Source organism: Solenopsis invicta, chromosome 6, assembly GCF_016802725.1.
Source record: "Solenopsis invicta isolate M01_SB chromosome 6, UNIL_Sinv_3.0, whole genome shotgun sequence".
In the NCBI taxonomy this organism is placed as follows: Eukaryota; Metazoa; Arthropoda; class Insecta; order Hymenoptera; family Formicidae; genus Solenopsis; species Solenopsis invicta.
In genome coordinates, this window is record NC_052669.1 from 4,542,533 (window position 1) to 4,555,931 (window position 13,399).

Sequence of the window (13,399 nt, forward strand, 5' to 3'; positions counted from 1 at the left end):
CGCGCGCGATTCTTCAGCATATCTCATCTTTCCGTATACTATATTCTATGGATGTACGTTAATTTCTCAGGGTTATCAGATTGGGAGAATTTTTAAATTTGGAAGGATCTAGGAGAGAAAGTTTGCGCACACATATAGGGGAAAAACGTTGACGGGGTTTGATGAAACGTTGGAAAAAATTTAGGTGTGAATGATTGATAAGCGAAAATATTGCAAAAATATAAAAATATTAAATTTTTATGTATTTCGTTGTTATTGTTATCAAAGTTGCATGACAAATATATGGAATATGTGCGTTCTGATGCAATGTAACAAATTTACTGTTTTTACGTACATGATGTTTTAGAAACAGGTGGATAAGCTTTAAGAAGATACATGTTCTTCTACTCACTGCAAGAATAAAGAAAGATCGTATAATAAATACGGTTTGGAAAGTTATAAATACTTTTTGTTTATGGAAAGTCTTTTGATAACAATTATATCGATCGGTGGAATTATAAATGAGAACCGATTGCGTAGGCAGTATACGTTCTCTAGTTTAATCCCCTTGGAAATTTTTTATTTATGAAAACATCTTAAGACTCACTTATGATACTCCTGTTGCTGCTGTAGAAGTACTACTCCGAAAGCGTATTATTGCTTTGTGTGACAAAATACGAAGTAGTTTGGGGATTTTTTGAACGTTTTCGACAAGGCATGCATCGATGCGAAAGAAAAGTATTTCTAGCAGTTTTTTTTAAATAAAATTTTCTTACCAATGTCCGTTGCAAATTAAAAGTGTTTATAATAAAGGAACTCACGTTTGTATGATTTTTTTTATCTTTACAGCGAGTAGTTTATTCTCTCAAAGTTCATCCACATCTGTGTCGGAAACATTACGTGTATATGTAGATATAATTTTCATGAATTTTGAAAAGTTTGCTGAAGTTAGGATTTCTACGTGTTTAAATAAAACGTAACAAAGATATTAATCTTTAGTAAACGTGGCATCATAGTCGGAAATACCGATGTCGGCAGCGTTTATTGTATTAAACGCGAAGTTACTCGTCATATCGCATTTATTCGTTGGGAAACGTCTGGGCTGTTCGATCAATCGCGCGATGACCAAGCGAGTTTGCGTCCCGGCGGTGCTTCACGAACGTTAGCTGGAAACATTCTATTCAAGCTCGCGCAACTTTCCCCGCGCGTCCTTCGCAAAGTCACGGAGCGAAGGGATGCGCTCGTTACGAAACGGACAGCTACGTGACGGGAGAGAGGAGGAGGACGGTGCAACGACGCGACGCAGCGCGCGCGGCGGAAATTAATAACTTCGATACGTTCGTAATAGCCGCGTTTCCGCCAACAGCTACTCGAGACCGACCGATGCGGCGCTTTTCACGACCGCGCCGTGTCGCGCAGCGGAGATTCCCCCGTTCTTCCTCGCGCGAACGGACGTTTGCCATTGAAACATCTCCATTTCAAATGCCGCGAGGGGAAATATAACATCATAAATCATCGCCACGAACGGGCATGCGCACGCTAGCAGGGAATGCGTTAATCTAAGAAAGATTGACGTCCGGCTTTCCTACAAGCAGGATATAAAGCACGACGGACGCCTCGTTTCGCGTCGCTCGCGATCGTTCCTGCGTTGTGCGCCTCGCGCACGTTAATCTTTTCGCGGATCCGCGATTACGATACTCCTCTTCCACGAATGATTAATAAGTGAACATATCTCTCTTTCCCGCGCCGCGCTTTATCTTATAGTAAAAGCAAAATAAATCGCGGCGAGGGACCACCATCGCGGAAGAACAGGCTTTGACCGGCGCCGAAGAAATAGGAGAGACAATAGTAAACGGTTAAAATACTGTGCATTAATGTCTCACGGAGAGCAGCAGGGCTTTATAACCGCAATTGCGCCGCTATTTCTCGCCGTAAGTATTTATACGTTGCACGACTACCATTTGCGGCTAATTGACACTCGTCGCACTGCCGATAACTGCCTTGCCGTCGAACATTGACCGTCGTCCAGTGCACGCGGGCAACGGAATGCAATCGAATTATCGTGAGCTCATCACCGGCATTTCTCTCGCTCGCTCCCTCCCTCTCTTTCTCTCTCTCGGCCGGCGAGCGGCGGCGGCGCGTCCCGTCCCTTGTCTCTCGCCTACGCGGTCGTTCTCTCCCATTAAACAATACCTTTATGCAAATCATCCCGGCTTAATTGCGACTGCTTTGCATGCGTGGGTTATCCGCGTGACAATCATGGTATCACGATCGCCAATAGTATCGTTCGCGGCCGCGGGGACCTACCCACGTTGTCGTTTCCCGTGTGCTACCGTACGTGGAATACAATGGCGTTTTACACGAGGAAGGAAGAATCCCCGACGACTGTACCGAGCGCGGCGTTGCTACAAAACATTCTCATTATCCCCTTATCCGCATTCCCGACTCCTTCAGAAACGCGCGCCCGCCGCGCCGCCGGTATTATTGTCATTATGCGTCTTCAGGAATTAGGCACGCGTATTGTTCGGCGCGCAACGATTTAATTTCGCGTGAGAAGAGGGTCGGGCAGGTGGAACTTATTCTTTGCGGCATTTACCGGAACGCGGAGCAATTTAGAATGAAAAAGAGTAATAACTTCCTCTGTAAAGCGTATACAATTAAGATACGCGATCGGGGATCGTAATCTCCCTGACAGAGTCACGCATGGACAATACTTGCATGGGAAGCACTCGGAAATAATGGGATTCCATAGCAAAATTGGCCAGATAGGAACAAGGCGATGCATAATATATCCATGGTAATACGAATGGTCGAATGGAGTGCACGGTTATTATTTGTAGATTAGCTCTTGCTCTAATAAGATAAAAATGTCGGCTGTAAGGTTTATCTTGTTAAATGTCCCATCAAGCCGTCTTATCTTTTAATACTTGTAAAATACTCGAAACACAGTATTTGCAATATTTTCTCGAAATTCCCAGACGCATTATTCTATTCTACCGTCCTGTTGAGATGAAAAGCATTTCGCTCCCAATTAAAAGGGCAGGTACAGAGAGGCGTGAATTGCAGAAAGAAGTGCGGTAATGAAGAGTAATCGTTTTGGCGGCGCGGCGCGACGTCTCGCACATATCGCCGTGGACCCTTTGCGAAGGGCGCGCAAGTGCCATGCTGCTCATACCTGGAACCTTGCGTCACCCCGTGTTCAGCGTACACGTCGTCGCAAGAAAAAAAAAAAAGAAACGAACGAGGTCTGATACTTTTGTGTACGCACCACCTTTCCCGACACGATGGTAGTCATGGCGACGACACAGACAGAGCTGCGATCGACGCGACAAGAGTTTGACGAAATAGGGAAGAATAGACAATGACGACGCCACCGAACTCGGAGACAGATGGGGAGGAAAGAAGGGAAAAGCCTCTCGTCGTGATTCTCGACGTGACGCCGCGAGAACCGCAAGCCCGTGCACGCGACGCCACTTGCCCGCATGCCTTGGAGCACATCCAGTTTTCGCACCCTCCGCCTCTCCCTTTTCCCCATCTGTTTTCGTATCTCATCCGGGTTCCGCCTGTCCGTGCAGGGGACTCGAGGTGTTCGTCGAACTTCTGGTATACTCCTTGGACGCTGCGTCGCTTATCTCACTCTTGTCCGTTCTGCTGTCCCTCCCGGGCCGGTATAAATACATTGCAAAGAGGCGACGAGGTAATTGATATGTAAAGATACATATTCAGTATTACATCGTTTAATTCAAAAGTGATAATATACATGAGGTGAATACTGAATGAGATTTTCAGTTAATTGCTTGCTGGGGTATTTGCATATAATTTTTACTACGACAAAGAATACTTATGTACATGCATATACAATGACATATTTATTGAAAAATAAAATTACAGAAAAGAACAGGTTTTAATAATTGATTTATAATCTTATTTTGCTCGCGTACGAAAATCTCATATGTGATAGCTCTATATAGATGAATCATATCTTCTCTGAAATGCATTTCAATGCTCTGCAAGGATCCAAAATTCGTAAATTGTTAGATTCACGACTCGCAAATAAATTATTTTCAAAAAATTAGGTGAAATGTTATATATACATCAATTAAATACTCTTGTGATTATTTAATAAGTGATTAAAGATATTTTAGAAATTTTATTTTATTTTTTTTATAAATTGACTTCTTAATTTGTCTTCAGAGAATTAATAATTAAAATTGCACCTGCGTGTTTATGTGACCGAATGAATAAGTCTCGGTGGAGTATTTATTCCTCCGTCAGCTTGAGCGCGAGAAGGTTTGTATTGTGACACCATTTGCTTGCATGCCTTGGAGCGCATCCAGCTTCCGTAACCTTCACGTTTCTTCCCCCCACGTCATACCACTTTATACCATTCGCATTTCGTTCGCGTCGTATGCCCCCGTAATCTCATTTAGCATTGATTTCTCTAACATCAGCTAATAACAATTTAAATTTTCCTTTGCATCTTTTGCTTTTGCTTATTAAAACTTAAATACGATTCTCGTGAAGAAAACATATTCAAACGGTATTAATCGAAAGTACACGAAAGGAAAGGAAAAATAATAGCTTTTTTCTCGCTAAAATATAACATTGTGTTACTCGAATCGTTAAAAGAAATAATAGAGGATACAAACCTTCTAGATATACAGTTGTTAATTGGACATCCATGCAATTACTGCTTATTCCCGGCACATCAAGCTTTATACGATCGCATAATTGCTCGTTAGAATACAGTGAATTTGCCTTTAACACGGGGCGCACGTTATTTTATTGCGTACATCGGACGCGCGCAATATTGCCAGCGAAGAATTCTAGATTTAAATCGGGCTTCGTTCAGCTTAACGATCAAATATTTTTACTAATTACAATTGTATAATTAATTATTCACTTCGCGGGGGCCGACCGCCACGTTCCGATGCGAACAATATCGTTCGAGTGAAAAATGGATCGCCCGATAATATCGGCATACTCCCGTCATTTATCTCGGCCGGTCCATTTATTTGGCGCCGTAAAAAAATAGCGAACTTTAAACCGATATTGACCCAACTCCGCCGACAGAGGCCGTGGAGAAGCTGTGCCGCGAAAAGGACACGCCGTAAACCGCGAAGATTACTCCTTCAATATTCATGTACTTCCGTCATTACCATAGAACTACCTCTAAAACCGGTACACCCGCCTCCCCCGGGATAGAGGGGTAGGCTCCGAATAATTCATTTCTGTATCGGTACCCGCGCAAATAAATCGCTTACTGACAAGAGTATGGAGTCGATGATATTCGTCGTCCAATGCATATCTTATGAAAATCAATATAACTCAAACTTTAGGCATTATACCATCAAGTAAATAGCTACAAGACAATTATCGATAATATTTATTCAGTTTTCAATATTGCACGTATACTTGATGTGCGTAGAGGATATATTTATTATTTTGTCTTTTCATTATAATTTTTTATCATTTTTGAAGACTTTTATGATATAATCAGTATTGATCTCAGGAAAATTACTATTCGTTCCGGGCTGTTTCCGATGTCCAAGTAATTCCAAGTACGATCAGTGATAATCGACCAATTACTTCGCTCGGCTATCATAGATCTCGTGCGCCAAAAGATTTCGCGTTTATCGGGTAACCGATGCGGTGGAGACAGGAAGAACAGCCGCGGGCTTAGATAGAGAAGCGCTTCGAAACGAAGTAAATTGTTGAGGAGGAAGAAGAGAAAGGAGAAGAGGAATGCCATTACTCCGCCCGCGAAGCCGAACTCGGCGCCTACGTGGGGCAGAAACGAGGAGGCGTTGGATGGGACAGGTGCAGGAGGGAGAGCGGGGAAGAAGAAAGTGGATTTTAATACCGCTTATTTTATTCATGCTTATAACCCGGCTTTCGCCCGCTAAGGATTTTCATAATAACCGACTTGTCCTCCCTCTAGGGTCCGCAGGCGAGAAGGTAGTCGATGTCGAGCTGACGAAAATTCTCCCGAAAGCAGAATCACCCTTGTGGCTCTCACAAATGCAATATTTCCACATATTTTCTTTCCTAAGATGTGCGGAGGTTTGATAATGTGAGAAGCGTAGTGTACGCGATGTTAAAAATCGATTTTTAAGAAATATATAAAAGCGCCCGATAATCTACTATATCTCGTGACAAATAACTGTAGAATTTATTATCGTATTGTATACGTATTGCACACGCGAGTTTACGTGTGAGGAAAGTGTCAAACGGCAGATAATGAGCGAGCACTGCGATTATAAATTCTCACCGTTAAACGTTATCGGTGTTTGGCGAAATTTACGTTTCATCGTCAAAATCACCGCGGAAGGACCATTTGCAAGATGTCTGGCAGCATCACGTACGTCTTATAGAATCCCGCTACTCCAAAGTAGTTCGTGTTTGCGAGGTTTTACGACTGTCCCCCCGAGGGCCCGGGAACATTGTCTTTCCACTATGTAAGTATGCTCTAGCCGGATTGCCGACTCCGTCTCTCTCTGAAAATCAAATTTGGCACGCTGGTGGCACTTCTTCCTCGACATTTCACTTCCGGGTACCAACAAACGTTTCCCCAAGTTGCATCTCCGCGACTTTATTATGCGCGTCACACGCGAGGCACTCGGCAGCCACTTTCTGGCCGCGAACTTCCGATTTTTCTGGCCATAACTCGGGCGTGTAAACCTGAGCTTGCAGAATACGTAAGACGCTTCTTGACCCCGACATCTCCTTTTTACGCGGTCGGGCCAGAGGGAAGAATGTTAACTTCTCCCCTTCTTCGCGAAAAGTTTTTCCGACCCCGCCCCCTGTGTTGTCCTTCTCTCCTTCGTTCCCCTCTTCACTCACTCGCATCGGCTTCCTCTCCTTTGCGTTACTCTAAAACAATTCAACGAAGGAGCAGCGAGGAAGTTTCGCCCGGACGCATACCAGACAGCGAGAGCGAGAAAGGGCAAGGAGCGAGAGACAGAGAGAGAGAGTATGAGGGAAGATGGGGTAGAAAATCGCAGACTTTAATAACGCGTTTCCGCCGGCACGTGAAATTCTTCTCGCGTTGAGGTACAATGCGGAAAATCGAGAACACCCCGCCGCGGAAAAGGGCGTACGAAACTCTCGTAATTTACGGGGAAACGTGCCGGGAGTCGAAAACCGGGCAAATATCATTGCTCGCTTCTTTTTCCCCAGTGGTCCAGTTATAATCAAGGGGTACCCTCACGAGGAACCAATTGAATTTGTCGGCAGCCGTCCGCACTATTCCCACCACCTCTCGCGAAGAACTAATTATTAGACCGCGGAGTTTCAGTTACACGTGCGCCCTATCTGAACTTTTATTATCGAGCAACGAAAAGCTAATTGAAACGGGTCAAAAACAACTAGGCTACTTTCTGTTTATTATATGTTTTATTTTCCGCGTAACAAAATTATGATGGCTTTCAAAGTACTTGCAAATTTCGTAAACGTAGAAGTGACAGAGATATCCGCACTTATTCCGGCATTCGAATACGTAGTATTTCAAGACTATTTCAAAATAATGTAATATCAACGTAAGAAACCGTTATGATACATCTAGTTCCTGTGTGTGCGTGCATTGAAACAATATTAATCCTAGAGACGAATTATTCGAATATAAATCGAATCAGATAAAATTGGATTTGATTCGATTTAGATTTGAATCTAAATTACTAGAACATTTTGAAGCTAAAGGTTTGAATACAAATTATATATATTAACAATATTGTAAAATTATATTTAAAATAAGTTTATATCATATAATTAATATTATTTTTTAAATATAGAAATTTTTGTTATTATACTATATTAATATTCAATCTAATAATAATTATGTTATAAATTAGAAGTTACTATTCAATTATTCGAATCGATTTAATTTGGTTCGATGCAGATATAATTTTCTCGCTTCTATTTGATTTGAATCGGCGCTAAAAACTGATTCTTACATCTTTAATTAATACATAAATATAAATTTTTATTGAAAAATATATTGTGCCTGTCTTAGTAAGCTTGTACAATCTCATTGTGTTATTAAAATGAACAAAGAGACTAAATTACATTTAAAAAATGGAACAAAGGAATTATCCACGTTGACATTTAAAGCTATGCTTGAGGGGAAGTTACCGGCGCGTTACCGGCGCGCGCGAAGCCAAGACGAAAGGCGTTTCCAGAACAGAATCTCGGGGATTGGATAATTTTTCGTGTCCACCTTCGGGTAAGCTCGAGGGGTACGTACTTACAATCTAGAGTACGTGTCGGGAGGACAGAGATGGAGGACTGGCGGCCTCTATAAAACGGAAGAGGAATAAGAGAGCGAGATCCAGGGCAAGCGTACAGAGTGTCGCGCGCGGATGCAGCCGGCTGTAACGTAACCGAGTCTGGCGCCGTATTTGTCTTTTGGTGCAGCTATTCTCCTCGTGTCTCACTTTGCTCTCACTTCTGCATCTACCGCCTTTCTCGTTTCTCCGTAACCCTAGGTATCGCCGCCAGAACGGCGTACGGAGGTGTTTATGTCCTATTCGCAAAGGTATTCCCGGCACTACAAAGTAATTCCCGGGATGTTGTCACAATCACGGTTAATCATTGCTGGAATATCTCAGTATGTGAAAATAACTAAATAATTGCGAGCCTTGATTTAAGATATTAAATATTTTTTTTATATTCTAGATTTTTTGAAGTTAATAAAAATAAGTTAAGTTAGAGTTCGCTGATATTCATATGAATTATTATAATTATTAGATTATATTATTCTGAATTCTAAGAAGTATACATTATTATTGATAAGACGTTTTCCTGAAAAATTTATTTTTTTAAAATTAATTGAATTAGTCGTTTAATAATTGCTGAGTATCAAGTTTAATTTAGAACGAAATTGCTTGTACATCTTCTGATTTTATTTTTGTTAAACATTTTATGAAATATATATAATTACATTCGCGACACTAGTAAAGAAAAATATAAAAAGCACATTTTAAAAAGTATTATTTTACATGTTACTATAATTTTAGAGTTTTTAGTAAATTTATAATTAATTTTTAAGGAATTTTTTTGTAAAAGTTCTATTATAAAGATAAACGAAAGTTCGTAGAACACTTATTATGTATATTTTTTTAATATCTGTTCTTCCCTGATATAAACTTGGGTGATTACAGATTTCTCTGTAGGACGGCAAGAAATTTAATTACGAAACATACCGCGGTAATTGAAGATACCCTTTAAGAGTGACGACAACAAAAATTTCGTCAAGCAGTGAGAACTTTGTATTCTCTTCCCTTTCTGGGATCTCCTTCCCGTTTCCTTCTCGTCTCAATTTCCCGCACAGCCCGTCAGCTGTTACCCTCGACATCGGACTTCCTTGGCGGTGAGAATGCTCGTATCGACGCCAGCAAGATGGATGCGCGCAAACATTGATCGACATTGATCGCTTAAGCAGAAAACATTACGAACGATTATCGCGACATTCTGCAAAATTTTGTGAGAACGCAAGCGAGAGAAAAATATCTTTGTCGATCCGTAGCATTGAATTCAAGAGCGTTTGGATTTTATCACGGAATAAGGCAGGTAATATGGAATATTTAAATTAGCATCACTCCTATATAAATATTACCTACTCATCTTGATTTGACAAACAAAATCTCGTATCAATAAAGAAATTAAGATTATAATTAAACGGCATAACAATTATTTATATTATACAACGTTATTGTTTATTAAATATACACATTAAAGAATTTTTTTAACTCATGAGAACACGACTAAAACAACACACAGGAAAACATGGAGAGAAAAATTTTCTTCATGCAAGCAAATTATGTCTGTTTAAGAATATAAATTCTTCCAAGAAGATTTTATATATGAAACAATGAATTGTTGATTTGATACTAATTTTTTTTCTGTGAATACTGTGATATCTCCAAGAGCAGAAAAATAAATATTTGCATAAAAAAAGTCGTTACGTGAGGTTGTTTATTATAGCTTGTTTTGCATCACCTTACAGCGATTGCCGTCTGAATGCAGTGTTTTCTTTAAAAAATAAGCCCCTATTTCATTTTAGTTGCCTACCCCATGTTATCTGCGTTTACCCTATATTAGTCGTAATAGTTACCCTATATTGGACACTTTTTGCACACATCCTGTCCTTCACTCGCGCACGCTAAGTACCAAACGCTCGAACGTTTCGTTTCGACTTGGCGACAACGACGACGATGAAGAGGGTGAACTCGGCTCGGCCGTTTTATCGCGGCTCGCCGCTGAGCAAGCAGGGACTCCATCTCTCACGCAACTTCAGGATTTGATGCATGTGCCGCCGGAACATTTGTTCGATCCCCCGTCTCGTTCCCTCCTCTTGGCCCTCCTGGGCCACCGCCTACCCTCTGGAAAGCGGCGGGTCTTCTCTCTCTCTCCTCGGTGTCTTCCTCTTCCTCGAATTTCTTCCTCCACCGCGTCCGCCCCGTTCATCCGCGCGTAACCCGCGCCACTGCCACCGCCGAAGAGGGTATTGGACTTTCGCCGTCTCCACGGTGTAGGCAGGTTTATTTTTATTCCATACGATTCATTCGATTGAACATGACTTGTGGTTACAGCCCGGGCGATATATTTCCGATATTACGGGACGACATTCCAACTCCTGTGGTCCCGCGAGTCTCTTGTATTCTTTGCCCATATCGCTCCTCGCGCGCCACCGCCGCCGCCGCTGCCGCCGCCGCCCTCCAACCAGCGGGTAAAATACGTACGATCCTCTCTAGAATAATAGTGGCTTCCGGGGAATTCATGGATGTACCCGCCCGCTTTCTCGCGGCTCGGGTGAAGAAACGGGTGCGCGATCGTTGCAGCTGGTTCGATTTCGGAAATTAGCCCCTGCTATTTTCCTCTCGTGGACCCTTTGCCAGGTAACGATAATCCGTTCACCCACATACGGAAATACACTGGAGTACAACGGAAGAACCTTGTAACGTCTCTTAAATTGCGTAAATAAACGAATTATTTCGTGACAGCGATAGTAGATTGGTTTCTCAATTCGTTGGAAGTGACGCGATTTATGTAAAAATTAGTTTTAATCTTTAGTGGCCAGTATCGCAACGTTCACTTTCCAGGTGTAAATATAAAAATGTATCAGTAAAGTCGGGATCTAAGCAGTTCAGTTATTAAAAATTGAAAAGTTAATGTAATATTAATTACTGAAATATATCCAAAGTTGAAAAAAAATATATATCAATAAAATCTTACGAGAAATTTTTGAGTAAAATCAGTCAAAAAAAATTTTTAATGCCGCGATAATAAGATGATGCAACTTCCACAGGATTTTTGTTAGTTTCCGCGCACCAATTTGAATATATTAGTATAGCAAAAGTTATCACATAAATCTATTGCAATCAAGTGTTAGGGTTAATATCGTGGAAGCGTGAATGCAATAAATACAGTACGCGACCACTCGAAAATGTCAGACTTAACAAGTCCAGCGGCAGCTGCGAAGGCCAATTTAAAGAGGTTAAAGTCTCGTCTAATGTTTGTCACCGCACACAGCTTCCGCAGCCGGCATAGCGCATCCGCGACGTGGCGACGCGATGCCATTATTGCGGAAACAGCGGACGCGCGCTCGCTGCAAAATGCGGGCCGTAATAATTGCGCGGCAACGTTAATTCGTTTTCCTCCTCGCGCGAATAATTTTCTACGTAAATACGTGCATGCATAATAGCGGATCTCCTGCCCCCGCCACGACCTCCTAATTAACACGTTACACTGTCCTAACGCGTCGCTTCGCCCGAAATCGATACAGCGCGGCATTAATTATTGCTTTACGATGGTCCTTGATTAAATCACGATATCGCTGGTTATGTCGACTCGGATGTCGTAACCAATAGTAACCATCCGGTAAACACTTTGTCGCCTGGCCGGGGAAAATTCAGTTTACCGCCCGCGTATTAAGTCCATTTTGTAATACTATCGCTATCGGGACGTTGTACGGCTAACGATACTGTTGTAATTACGCGTGCCACGACATAACTAGGTGCTCTGTAACGATCTCAACGACATTAATGCCTTTTATTGGTTTCCCTGTGAAATGTTTTTGCAAATACGGTACACGCGTACCGTTTACCTTTAATTTAACTGTTCGAATAGCACAGGCACGAAATTTATTAAATGTTTTTCTTTGGTGGACAAAGAATTGAGAAAAAAAAAGAGGAAACGTGCGATGCGAAGTCGGAAGACTTTTACGTAACAATGAAAGTAATGATTTGAGGCAATTCAGGTTTGGAACAAAGTACAATATTTATAATCAATAATAAAAATAAAATGGATCATTTCATCAGAATTTATTTCTATAATATATTGAGAAAATAGTTCGGTAACAGCTACCAAATATTGAGCGAAATAATGCCAATAAAGTATTCGGTTAATATAACTAAAAATAATTTTACTTTTCTAAATATTTTGTAAGTATTATTAAACGGTCAATTATATTATCAAATTTTGTAATATATTTAGAAAAGTAAAATTATATTTTAGTTATAATAACCTACTTAATTGACATTATGTCACTCAATATTTAGTAACTATTACCAAATCTTTTTTGCAATGTATGTATATATATATATATATATATATATATATATATATATATATATATATACACATATATATATATATATATATATATAAAAGCAAAAAACCGTTTTTTCTCTGTATATTGAAAATATCTAGGAAAATAGTACCAGTTAATGTCTATTCTGTTCATAATGCGTACGTAATAGTTAATTTTCGAAAGCCTAGGTAGCTTTGATGATGATCGTTCCATTCAAAGCTTGATAATTCGTTTCAGCTACCTCCCACGTCGTAAAGGTTGTTAATTAAGCAGCGCTATGACAGTGCTAATAAACGGATGCGTTGACATTAATACAATATATCGACATTGTGAGGGGACGATCGGATAACTAACGGCACATCTGAATTATCCGTTAATGAATAGCGATGTTGCGGGCAACCCAGATTTATTCGATTATTTGCGAGATTGGTAGTAGTTCGTGGCGTGTCTACTCAAATTGGGAATTTTGGAGGAAGATCTTCACACATCGGTCATTAAATGGTAACTAAAGCTCGCTTTAGTCCAATTTAATTCGCTAATACCGGTGATCGTGGCTAGCTAAATTGCGATAATCGTGAAAAGTTCAACGCGAGCGTATATTTATAGAAGTTTGTCCATATTGATTTAGTAGAGCGTCTTATCATTTATCAATAAACGAATGGCACGAGTTTATTTAGAGAACGGGAATAAGTTAAACAAAATATAATTTATAAATGAACGTATCGTGTTTGATTTAGAAAATGTAATCGGAGCGTTTCGTATTTCGAACTCGTTTCTAATTTCGAAAAATTTATATTAGCACAGACTTCTCCAAACGATCGGAAATCAAAA

The 13,399-nt window shown here is 40.7% G+C and overlaps 1 protein-coding gene and 1 long non-coding RNA gene across 6 annotated transcripts in view; one reads left to right on the forward strand and one right to left on the reverse strand.

Annotated features, from left to right (window-relative positions):
* Window positions 1–13,399, forward strand: part of LOC105193913 (SAM and SH3 domain-containing protein 1) — a 324,915-nt gene that overhangs the window by 258,849 nt on the left and 52,667 nt on the right. The gene's annotated exons all lie outside the window — the stretch shown is intronic.
* The window catches only part of LOC120358136, a 286,272-nt gene that overhangs the window by 203,879 nt on the left and 68,994 nt on the right, over window positions 1–13,399 (reverse strand). The window lies entirely within an intron of this gene.